We start from the raw sequence: 13909 nt of genomic DNA, 5'->3' as shown, positions 1-13909 counted from the left end.
TGTATTCTCAGCTACTTGAAGAATAACTTTCTCAGGGACGAGGACACAAATTTATTGCGTGGTCAAATTCATATTTATGCGGAGGCAAGAGTAAAAGAATATTGTGATTGTATGGTATCATATTGTGAACAATGTAAAGATAGCGGAAGAAGTTGAGCCTGTTTCCTTATCCGGGTCACACATTACTGGATTGCCACCGTGACTTCAGTGTCAAAGAAAAAAGTAGGGGCGCACTGTATACCACGAACAGTTGTTTCAACTTGTCGAACAGTACAAAGCGAATAATCTTTTTCGTGCAGAGAATTACACGACATTTTGTGTCAATAAAACCTATCTTTAGCTCCCTAGTTTTCAGAAAAAACCTACATCAATAAACAGCCTGTACGTTTTCAGAAAGCACAGCAGATGGAAGTAGCCAGCAACAAACTTTGTCGCCTCTTTTTGGCCTATTCTCACGGCAAAAATAGGGTGGCAAGAAGTAAATATCGTCGAAAGAGGAAAACCAAACAACGGAAGTGTTCGGCCATTGCTATACGCTGCGCTACGATGGCTTCCATTGGCTAAACTACAAGACATTCGGAAACTTATGACCGACGTTCCTGCTCAGTACCATGCATATTATGGAGGATTACTAGTAAAGCAGAACACTCCGAGAAAGCTTTGAAGGCTAACTTTAATGTATAATCATTTGTGTTTTTCAAACAATTGTTGATTAAGAAATACAGTTTCCATTATCAATCATTCCTTAAACAGTAAAGTAATTCTATGAACATTTTTGTAAGTGTTTTTTTTTAATCTATGTTTAATTTTATTATATTAAAAATTAAAATATTTTTCTTAGAGATTCCGGAATACGCCATTGCAAGTTGCATTCTTGCTATAGCTGTGGTTATATTATGTGTACTTTCATTGTTTATTTATAGGTAAGTTGACATAAAATTTATTAATATTCTTTTAAAGATAATATAATTTTTATTTAATTAAGTTTTGTATTCGTTTTTAATCATTTATAAAAGAAAATCCTCAATAAATAAAATAATTTTGAGTTATGTTAGTTTCCAAGAATTTTCTGCGCAAAAATTATTGATAACGAGCAATTACTTATTATAACATCGTCACAATGCCGGACTACAATTTTAATCATATTTTTAATTTATTTAATTTAAAATATATGCTCTCCACTTCAAATTAATACTGTAGTGTCTTGCTCCTGTACATCATTCTTTTCCTTTAACAATACAGTCGTTCAGGTCATCTATTAACTGCTTTCAGGGAAAAAACTTTGAATTGGAATAACGTGACTTCTAGTTTGCATCGAAGTTCATATATAGTTATTACAGCCCCCTGCGCCTGAGTTTTCCATATCTAGTCTCGATTTTATCTGCCTAAGACCGTTCACGAGATTAAGGAAAGACAGACAGACAATAGACAGATGACAGTGGGAATTTATAGGTCTACAATTTTTTAAATAGCAGCCCAACAAGGCTGTATTATCTTTAGTTAATTCATGTTAATATAAATAAATTACCGTATATATTAAGATAATGCTATATACTCATAAAATTTTTGGAAGCTGACATAATTCAAATTTATTTAAATTAATAAAGGCTCTAAATGTAGGCGAAATAGGCAATTATTTAGGCTTTATCTCAAGATAGAACTGCAAGAATCAATGAAAATACAAACTAAATGCTAATCTTAAAATAGCAAACTAGCTTTTAAATGCTTCTTGGGACATTAACAATTACAAACTATTATATTATACCAGAAAACAATTAGAAATATCAGTTTCTTAGTTAAAATATGATTTAATCTACACATTAATTCGATATTATATAATAATATTAAACTAAGAAGCAACATTTTTTATATTTTGAGGGATTGAACACGTTTTGCACTGAAGGATTCTTCTGGAACAAAGTGAGGAACGAATGTTTCAGAGAAAGATATATTATACTCAATTTTTATGTAAATAAACACATAATAAGATATAATAATGATTACTTAATTTAAATAATTTAATTCATAAAATAAACACAAATAAATTATCTTTATTATAGACATTTCAAATTAGAAGCAGAATTAGCATCTATGACTTGGAGGATACGATGGGAAGATATAATATTAGTCCCTAAAGGAGATAGAAAACGACTAGGATCAAGAATGAGTCTAAATCGTATTAGTATTCCTGTAAGAACAAAAATAAAATATATTATTTATTATAATTTGATAAATATTTAAATAAATTTGTTTTAAATATTATTTTAATCAGCCTCTATAAGCTAATTGTAATTTTAAGGAACACGAAGAATATCGAATTATTAGCATGAATTTGCTATTCTATTAAAAATTAATAAATCGAATTAATTTACTAATAGCTCAAAACTTAATTTATAGAGTTCTTATTCAGCAGAAACTGCTATGTTGGGTGATATCAATAGACAAGTTTTCGTTAACACCGGATATTATAAGGTGAATATTTTGTAAAATCGATTATTTATTAATTACACAAATGGTAAGAAGAATTATTATAATTAGATTAGTCTTTTAATTTAAATGTTTAGTATTATAAAGCTTATATTGCATTTAGTATATAAGTTACTTAAAACTTTAATTTAGAATTTTGTCTCCATAGGGAACTATTGTAGCCATTAAAACTATTCATAAAATTCGTATCGAAATATCAAGACCATTATTAATGGATTTAAAAAGAGTAAGTGATTTATAATATTTTATGTTCATGTGATAACTTACTGTATTATTATATATGATAATTTTTTATTGAAACGTTTAATTGTTAAATATAATATTTTTCCAAATTTTCGAGGTATACAAACAACAATTTATACAATTAATTTCTGAAAATCATATATTAATGAAATATTTAAACAATTCATAGATTTTTCAATTCGATTTTTGAATATTTCTCAATTTTTCATAATTATTTGCTTAAATGCGTTAAGCAGCTTGTCAAAATTAATTTAAACATTTGGGAAATGCTTAGATGTGTGATAAAAGTTTCTATTTTTGTTCCTCAATTAATTGCTATTAAATTTTCAATTTACAACTATCTTTAATTGGTAAATGCAACATGCATAGTATCAGAAAAATATTTTGATTTTTGGGCAGCAATTTTCAATATTTGTACACCTATCAATTCTTACTGACGTCTGCCTCTCCTTTCTCAAACTCGAGAACGGAGTTAGATAACTGCAAGTCGAGACCAGATTTGAAAACGTTATGGGGAGGAACCATGATTTTCTACATACGAACTTTCAGTTTGAACTGGGAAGTCACGTTATTTCAATTCAAAGATTTTCTCCTGAATGGAGTTAAATAGATGACTATCACGACTGTATTGTTAACAGGAAAAGTATGATGTACAGGGGCAAGACACTACTAAAATTGAGAGCATTGCGACGAAAAATTGCAGCTTGGTATTGTGACCATTTAGCCCGGTTTATTTTTAAAACCAAATGCATTCTTGTTCAATTATTGGAATATATTATATATTAATTATAAAATTTATTTTATGATTCAATACTTTAATTGAAAATTTTAAATTTATTATACTACAATTATTATTCAATAATATTTAATTATTCTTCATATTCATTCATAATAAATATTTGTAACGATAGGAATTATAATCATAAGTTAAGGCTTATTTATAATGATAATATGTTAGCTGTTAACCATTAATAATTAATTATCAGAATATGAATAGCTATTGTGAAACGAGAAGTAATAAATCACTAACTTTAAAAGTAATAGCTCCAAGAGAATTCCTAGAATTTTCTTTTATTTTTAAAATTCATGCCTCATTTTCTATCACACATCTCTTTAACTTGTAAAAAAGAAAAGAGATTTCATTCTGTTTTATATTAAATGAGTCTTAAAATACAAATGCCAAAATTTTAAGAAAATTTGAAATAAATAGAAAATGATGAGAAGACTCATTTAATTTAAAAATTGTAAATTGTACAAGGCACTTAACGTGTAAGTTTCTATTAAATAAATAAAACTGTCTTGAAATTGTTTATTCATTTATTGAAAATGTTTGTAATATTTAGGCTTTTGTATTGCGAATTTGTGTTTACTTTTAAAATTATAAATTCACTTCACTTAAAGAAAGTTTATGTTTAAATACTACTGATGTTTAAGATTAGGAAATTTATGTTAATCTTTGACTCATTATTTAATTTTAAGGTCTGATTGCGTAAAATTTTTCTATATATGCCCACAGAGCTTTGAATATAACAAAGAGAATATGTTCTATTTAATATTTACATGCACATTTCGGAGATATTCAAGCAAATATCTAGATAAGTAAAGCCTTTACGCTTAATATTCTCACTTTTATGTATTCGAATTAATAACATAACCCTTTAATTTGAGGAAGGTTGTTGATAAATTGCTTTAGAATGACAATATTATGTTGCTTTAGAAGAATTGATTTGGATGTAGAACAAATATAAAGGAAAAAAACTTAATTCTAATTTGCCTAATAAAGAGTTTTCTACAAAATTGGGATTATTTTTATATAAATAAGCTGAGGAACGAAGATTCACATTCGAAGATCAGTGTTGAAATGAGAATTAATGTCTTAATAACGTGGAATAGATCAATTCTTAGGCGAAATGATTAAATGATCAGAAGAAATTCCAAAAAACTTTAAATAAATTAACATTTATCTTTCGAAAGTACGATAAGGTAGAATATAGAGCAGAATTTAGTTAAATAATATAATTATTGATATAAGTAATAAGTAATAATATCTCAAATAAGTTGGAATTTAGTACCACCAATATGCAATATACAACAGAAGGAAGAAGCAACGAATAAGTACTGTATCTATTAGTTTTTCCAAATTGTGTTCAAATGATCTGAATTCCGAACTAACACATTGTATTCTTAATGATAGAATTAAATAGTTTAAATGCCATATATGAATTGTTATTCATCCTATAAGATGGAAGAATGTATCTGTAATTAAAGTAGGGGCAATTCGCATATTAAGATTTCGCTAAATGTGCTGTTTGAAATTGGAAATAATACAGTAGAACCTCGATTATCAGGACTAATTGGGGATGAAGGTTGTCCGGATAAGGAAAAATCCGGATAATCGAAAAATAATTTTGTACTGTATTTAAATCGTGAGCAAATTTTCAAGAAACAAATGTTCGTTTTGAATTTGGACTACTACTGACCAGCACTAACACTGCCTATTGTTTAAAGGCTCTGTGGTGGCGCAAGAAGACGGATTTTATAAAATAAAAAGCAGTTGAAACTGTCAAATTTTTATTCATAAAAATGCAAACTATTTATCGTTTTATGACGAGTAAAATTTTTTCGTCGCGTTCACGGCTTTTAAGTAATGCATAAACCTTCGAGGCGCGAGGCCCCTCAGACCGCGAGGCCGTAGGCGGTGGCCCACGTCGCCCATGCCTTACATTTTTGTTTATTTTGAACAATCCGGATAATCGAGGTTTTACTGTATAACTACTCTACAAATTTTTATTAAAAAATGATATAAATTGCACTAACGGAACGAATTTTAATTAATGTTTTCTGCAGAAAAAGGATACGAATTTACCAAAATATAAATTACAAATTATACGACATTTACCAGAGTTATTAAGTTTACATTTTGTATTAAAAAATAAAGGATTAATTATGAATGCTGAAGAATTTATAAATAAATTTTTCTTCACATCTAAAAATTTGAAAAGTCGATGATGATATTAGAAAGAATAATTGAGATATTAATAGAAAAACGATTAAAGTAAGTATCATTTAATACTTTAATGAATGTAGATAACCTACTTGATATGTAGGAATAATGAATCAATTATAGATTTTTAATTATTGTTATAAATTCCGCTAGAAAAGCATATAGTTGATCTTGATCATTAATTTTAATCTAAAATTATTTATATCTAAGGTAATTATCGTTATATTTCAGAAGTTTTTAATCTTATTTTTCTTTGCACAAAAGCAAACAAAAGTAAAATTAATGACATCGTCAGAATGCCGGGCTGTAATTTTTAATCATATTTTTTAAATTTATTTAATTTAAAATACAGGATGATTCAGAACTCATTGGACAAAGTTTAAGGAATAAGCAAAGCACACTATTAAAACATTTTTTGTACAGGAAAGTATGGACTCAAGTGATGCGTTGAAGTACAAACACAAGAAATATCACATGAAAGGAAGCATAAATTGTTTACTTACAGCATCGTTGACAAGTACGTCTTTACAGCATTGTTTACAATAATTGCTCAAAATTGCGTCAAACTTTCTGGATTATCGTAAACGAGCGCCTACGAATATCCTCATAAGAAGTTTGACGCAATTTTGAGCAATTATTGTAAACAATGCTGTAAAGACGTACTTGTCAACGATGCTGTAAGTAAACAATTTATGCTTCCTTTCATGTGATATTTCTTGTGTTTGTACTTCAACGCATCACTTGAGTCCATACTTTCCTGTACAAAAAATGTTTTAATAGTGTGCTTTGCCATTCCTTAAACTTTGTCCAATGAGTTCTGAATCATCCTGTATGCGCTCTCCACCTCAAATTAGTAATGTCTTCCCCCTGCATAGCACACTTTATCTGTTAGCGATAGAGTCATGCCGGTCATCAACCTAACTCCTTGCAGGGGAAAATATTTGAATTGAAATCACATGACTTCTGTTCTATATTCTGTTTTAAAATAATCAGGCTTTAATCAAGAATTTTAGAAGTTTTCACTTAAGGTAGAAAAGGAATAAGTTTTATCTTATTTTTGGATCAATGAATGATCTGTTTGCTTAGAATATACCTGACAGAAGAAGTTGAAAGTTGACACCTTCTGCCCAAAATATTTTCATTATTTTTATAATGAACACTTATAAAGCATTAGAAAAAATTATAATTTTCTGATGAGATGACTTTATATATTTTATACTAATTTTATTAATTACAACTGAATTTAATTAAATTCGAAACTTCGAAAATTTTTTAATTACTTCTGTATTTTTATTATTAAAAGAAGGTATCGTAAATTTCTATTTTTTTTCCATTAAATATATTTTTGAACTGTAAAATGAGCTTTATAATTCTGTTAATAGTTCAGCAATATAATATAATCAAAACTTTCCACATATCAATTTATTATAAGGTTAAAACAAAAGTTTTAGAGACTTTCAATTCAAATTAATTGTAGTTTTACTATCTCAAAAATTATCTGTAATTAACTATATTCGTCTAATTCATACGAATAATAATTATTAACAATGATTATTAGAATAATTGAAATAATATTACTATGGAATGACGAATAAACTAAATAACTATTTATTCACCTACAGATGGCGACACATTATTAACTTACACTGTATGTAATATATAGGCCTATCAACTGTACATTTCAAGAGCATTTCTTTAATTTTTATGGTTACTTTAAAGTTTTTTATATTATTTTTATAAGTTTATTTTCAATGTTTTGAAAAATATTTCAATTGTTTAATTTATATTAAATATAAATCAAACAATTGAAATTAATTACATAATAATTCAAAGAAAATATAATCAAATATCAAAAGAAAAGACGGATTCTGTTATCAGGGTTTTCAGGGAAAATTAATTATTAAGTAATTTGGCTAGAGATACGCGGGTAGGCCAGCATCTCTTTTCTTAAATTTAAATTTAATAATTATAAATAAGTTTTGACTAGAGATAACTAGAGTTAATGTGTGTGGGGGCACGATTTTGTCACCCTCTTTGAACTTTAATAACTTCTTTGCGTTTTGTCGAAAATTTCTGAAATTTTTCAGGGCATTGATGCTATTTAATTTTGGTGCTTAAAGGTCCACGAGGTAGGGAGATAAAGAGGGCTGTATGTAACTCTGGTAGGGTTACGATTTTACTCGTTATTAGCATTTAAACTTTTTTTATAAAAGTCATTCCTTCTTCCAAAATTGACAACAGATGGCGCCATCAAACGTTGCCAGAAAACAAGGTTTATGAACGTAAGGTGAAGACGCGATACCGTGATACATCGCGGCAGTCGCCATGTTTGGGCTCTTTTGATGTGTACGGTGTTTCTAGAGCGAAGCTGATTGTTTGTTTCTTTCGATCTCAATTAACCTTACCTCAATTAACCTCAAGGTCCATAAACCGTATGATTATGGTCTTTGCCGGAAAAGTAAAGGAACTCGTTGCTGGATTTTTTAAATGATTTAAGTTTTCTTTTTTGCATGTGTGAAATTTATTTTAAAAAATATTGTCTTACTGGATGCCAACATAGAAAAGTTTTGCATTTTAGAAGCATAATTTTTTGCAATATTTTACAGCTTTTATCGTGTCCTCTTCTGAATCGTTTTTAACTTCTGGAACTTTTATAGTTTTTTTCCTCTTTTTTTTTTGGTTGAATAAAATTATCCGAAGTTAACTCATTAGTTTTCCATATCTGAATAGAATTAAGTAACTCTAGTTAAAGCTACGATATAATTCAGATACAGTAAAACTTGTGTTAAACGGAATTGCACGTACCGAATATTTTTTCTGGATTGGCAGGTTTCCGTTTTGAACAGGTATTTTTTTAACTATAGAAAATCTCCGTTTATAAGAATTTTTTCCATTTAGGCAGGTTTCCATTTTAATCAAGTTCCGTTTTGGACAGGTTTTACCGTATATAACAGTTTGGATGTTTTTTAGGTCTTTTTACATCGCTGTATGCATCATCTTAACATTTCAAATCTACCTTTTATCTTTAGCAAAATTACTTAAGAATTTATTAGCCTTAAATAGCCTGATGAAGGAATCCGAATGTTCTTTTGATGTTTGAAGTAATTATTGGGCTGGATATAGAGTGTATATGAAAAAATCTTTAAAATTAACACTAATTTTGTATTATTTAAAGTGTAATTTTAATTAAATACTGTATTTATAATTTTTGAAAATGAAAATTTAACAGTTATTACTCATTTATTGATTAAGTAATAAAATAATAATTCTGTATACTTTTCCGTCTTACAAGCTATTCAGTAATATTCAGTATCAGTTTCTTTTAATTATAAATATCTCCTTAAAAGTATTGCTTATTAATATTTTTGAATTGCCAACGATCATCGAATTGTTACAAATTATAGGTCCAAAAATTTATTTTATGTAAAAACGTAATAAAATGGTATGATGTGATGAAAAAACCAAGCTTTTATTTATTTTATTGATTGGGCCGCAGTTTGAAAAAAATATAGACCTATAAATTTCCACTATCGTCTGTCTATCTGTTTGTCTGTCTGGTCCCGATTAAGTATGTACGTGATGTGATTTCAATTGAAAAAGTTTTCACTGAAAAGTGTAAGTTAGAAGATGATCGGCACGACTCTATTGCTAACAGGAAAGTATGATTTACAGGGGCAAGCCACTACTAATTTGAGGTGGATAGCATATATTTTAAATTAAATAAATTAAAAATATGAGTAAAATTTGCAGCTCGGCATTGTGACGATGTCACAATAAAATATGTAATTTTATTTATGTATTTTTATAGCATTACGAGAGGTGTGATGCCATTCCTAGTGATCGGTGTTGTTTTCCCCTCTCTCAGTCTCTTAAAATATGCTATTTTATTAAATAAGTTTTAAAATTAAACGCTAAGTTTAGCTTTTTAAATCATTTTGTTAGTTTTTATTGACTTTATTAAGTTGAAAATTGAGAAATAAATTATTCCTTCTTAAGCTTCGTGATACAAATTGATAAACTTGTCATAGAGACGAAAAAACAGTTAGAAGTTTGATTAATATCCAACAGATCTAAACATACATCATCCATATGTCGACAGATCCGAACTATTAGACATTTTTGTTCGACAGGTTTGTCAACTTATCATTTTCTCTCATATATAAGGCTTGAATAAAACCCTCGCCAATTTCAAACAAAGTGTTAATTATTCTAATAATTGAATATTCACACAATAATTTTCATATTTTAAAATATGAAACAGATAATAAAAGAAAATTTTAATTGTTGTATTCGATTTCTTCACAGAGAGAATTTCTTTAATAATCCATTTGATTAATACAGGTTTATTAAAATTACCTCTGTAAGAGGGCAATTATTACATGGCCCTGATAAATTCGGCCAGGCTCACATTGATGAGAGGTGCAAGCTGATATTTCATGTATCCAATGAAAATTTTTGAACTGAGTTGGACTTCAACTTGACTTTTCAGAGCGGGACACGTACTCTTACACATCATCCACCCAGTCGTCAATACATTAAATTAAATTAACAGTATAAGTTTGAATGTAATTTTAATAATGTAATTATTTCTAGATCTTACACAAGTAAATCCTAATTGTATTCAATATGGATTAAATGAACAATAAATTACTTCAATCAAACGATTACGATTAAAGGGTAATATTAGAATATAATATTATTATTTAATCGAAAATTAAATGAGTCAATGCACATTACTTTAAAATTTTAATTATATTTTATTTTTATATTAGTCTAAGAAAGTATTAATTTAAATGTTTATGATTTTTAAGGTAATTTTTCCTGATAATTAAAGAATATTGCAACAAAATGTAATTTATAATAGTTTATGGAAGGATATAAAACTTTAAAGAAGTTTGATAATGATGATAATGTGACATGATCCTAATGCATTACGCAAGATGACATTCTGTTAGTTTCATTCTTTATTTTTAGATATTATCTCTTGTTTAGATTAGTCCAATGCAGCTTTTATAAAGATTATTTAAATGAACAAATACTGTATAATGTGACTATTTTCTTTAAGAATGTAAATACTTAAACGTTAATACAATAATAATCAAATATTAATAATTTAAATAATAATCAAATATTGATAATTTAATAATAATAAACATTGATAATTTGTAAAATCAACCAAAACTTTATTTTCGATTTAACTCAATTATTTTCATGAAATTAAATCGATGAAATTAGATTTAAATTTAATGGACTATTATCATGTAACGTGGTTATGAGTATAGGTCTGTATTGTAAGTTACATATTAAAAAACATCACGATAGTATTCACATAACTCTCTTTGAATGTACGAATTATAAAGTGCACATATATTGAATTACCCAGTAACCGAGAGTCTGATCCCATGTTCAATCTGTTTGGGGTTGGTTGAATATGACTGTCTCGTACCAGTCTTAATCTCCGAATCAAACTTTTTCCTTCAGAATATCCCCGGAATCACACTCTTACCTCCAGAATATCTCCAGAATATTCCTCAGTCCAGAGAACTCTTCACTAGGAATCACTTCCAGGGCTAACGTAACTCGAGGCTAGGCCTCGAGTTACGTTAGCAACAACATGAATATATTGGGAGTATGACGTGTCACAAACTCGTTAAGTGAATAGTCTTAATCAACGACTTAGTACTACGTGATATTCTCGAGATGTTCGTATTGTTACTCACATAACTCGAGACTAGACACCTAGAGAGGGGATATGAGTTTTAGCCGTTCATAGCCTAGTACAAAGGTCGTTACTTGAGATTATAACATCTCAGATGAGTGTATTACAGAAATTCTTCCAATTTTACATTTATTTAAAACATTATTCTGTAAAATCTAAATCCTTTACGTGCCAAATCAAAAATTGGGAAATTTTCTGTAATTCATAAATACACTAAGGAAACGTTCTAACTAGATTTCTAGAGAGAGAGAACATATTTTAAGTTCGCATTGATATAGATTGTCATCAAATTAATACGAATGGTTATATTCGGTATATCGTATGAATTTCGTATCAGCTTAGTCAATTTTGATATTGAAATCATGTCAAATAGCTTAGGTTTTAGAACCAAATTTACGAAACGAAATTACAACTTAGGCCTTTACACGTCTAAATTTATTAGTATTTGGCGAGCTTCTTATATGTTGTAGTTTAGACCTTCGAATCTAAATCCCATCTGGTTGTATGTACTAACGAAGAGAGATAATGTGATCTTCTTCGTCGAACGAATACAAATCTAGTAACGAGGTAGCAAATTTAAGATAATGGATGTCGTTAGCAATATCAATGAGATATTCTTTAGTAGTGTTCGCTATTTTCAAACTTCCGCTTCTGTCTATATTGATTCTCATTCAAGAAGATTAAGATCATCATTATTAATTAAGCCTATTCAAGATAGAATTACAGGAAATCATTTCTAAAAAATAATAAACCTTTTCCTTTTGTCGAAAATTTCTGAAATTTTGTAAGAAGGTTTGTGCATTAAGTAAAAATATTTCCAGATATTTTCAAGGTAATCGGACCATTGATACTGGAGAGGGAGCTATTAAAGGGATCACATCCCCATAATATCTCTCGAAGCAATCTGAAGATTTAAAAGTAATGTAGCAATTATTAAGCATGTAAACAAATTAAGAATGCCGGGAAAGTCTAGCAACAACCTTGTCAGGTTTTTGTTATTGTATTGTGACTGTTACATATAAAAAAATCTAGATATATGTATCATCTGTATTCATAATTATGATTATAGGATGGTAATACGTCAGAATAACGCATTTTATAAACATTTCTGGTGTAATATACAGATAGTATGTAAGAATTTATTTATTATATTAATCGATTAAAGTTTTAACTAAATTTTTCTGAATAGTCGAATATCTTTTTAATGAAATTCACATTCGATTTTTTCTTGCTTTTCCTGCGATTCTTATAAACACATCAATATCAAATAGATTGATGGTAGTGAAGTAACTCAACTAATCAAAACAAGTAATATACGGTGTGAATTATAGTATATCATGGATTGGATGGACACCTAATTTATCTATAGAAGTTCATACTTGAGAAAAATATTATGAATTCAAAGTAAATTAGAAACTGCCAACAAATATCGATATCCTTGATATATTCGGATTTATAAAGAGGAAGTTTGTCTGTCTGTCCTTCCGCAATGTGGAGAACAGTGGTAGAAATTTGAAAGTCACGAATAATTTAAAAAGCTAAGGGGAAGAAAGTTCCGATTAACTATACATAAGCATCTGATGCAACCAGAAAGTCATGTAATTTCATTCAAAATTTTTTCCCTGAAAGGTGTTAGATAGATGACCTGCACAACTCTATTGCTATCAGGAAACATATGATGTACAGTGTCAAGACACTACTAATTTGAGGTGGAAAACATTTATTTTAAATTAAATAAATTAAAAATATAATTGAAAATTGTAGTCTGGCAATTGTGACGATTTCAATAAGTAATTGCTCGTATCTCAGAAATTTTATTCGACATTCTGTCAATGTTTTCCATTGTTGTCTGAACATTGCACAAACCACTTCAGCATCTTGATTCTACATACTTTTATTCTTACAAATACGTAATAACGTGTACAACACTCGAATATACTTACAGTACCGAAAGATCCTCTGGATTTTCATCGGACTCTATTAAAGGAAATTACAGATAAAAAGCAAGCTGTTTAGAAGTAGACGGCTAAGCCTCCATCTAATGGTACATTTATTAATTAGAAATACATAAATTTTATTTAGAATATTCTAAAAGATCCGGTCAGATCTGACTCGAACCCACAATTCCTACTAACCGTAAAGTTGCGTTGCCAGTTACTTTATTCGAACTCACCTGATCTTCTCTTCCACAGCTATTAATTAATTCAGATATGTGCACTTTTAAGATAAGATAATCAATTTTACGGCCGTAATTAATTTAGTACACTTTTTAAAATGTGAAAATAATACATTTTACTAAACACTTTCGATAACATGATACATTTTGCTTTAATTAAAAATTAAATCAAGTATGTTGGCGTATGTTTACATAACAAGTAGTCAAAGCTATCTATCCGGTATAATTACATTATTCAAATCTTATATCTTTATCTATCTTATATATTTATTTATATTTA

General features: G+C 28.3%; 1 pseudogene; it reads left to right on the top strand.

The window, feature by feature from the left end:
- The window catches only part of LOC136980839 (atrial natriuretic peptide receptor 1-like), a 311833-nt pseudogene that overhangs the window by 135975 nt on the left and 161949 nt on the right, over positions 1 to 13909 (top strand).

Source organism: Centruroides vittatus, unplaced genomic scaffold, assembly GCF_030686945.1.
Source record: "Centruroides vittatus isolate TY-2023 unplaced genomic scaffold, ASM3068694v2 contig_726, whole genome shotgun sequence".
NCBI classification, from domain to species: Eukaryota; Metazoa; Arthropoda; class Arachnida; order Scorpiones; family Buthidae; genus Centruroides; species Centruroides vittatus.
This window is presented reverse-complemented; position numbering and strand designations above follow the sequence as displayed.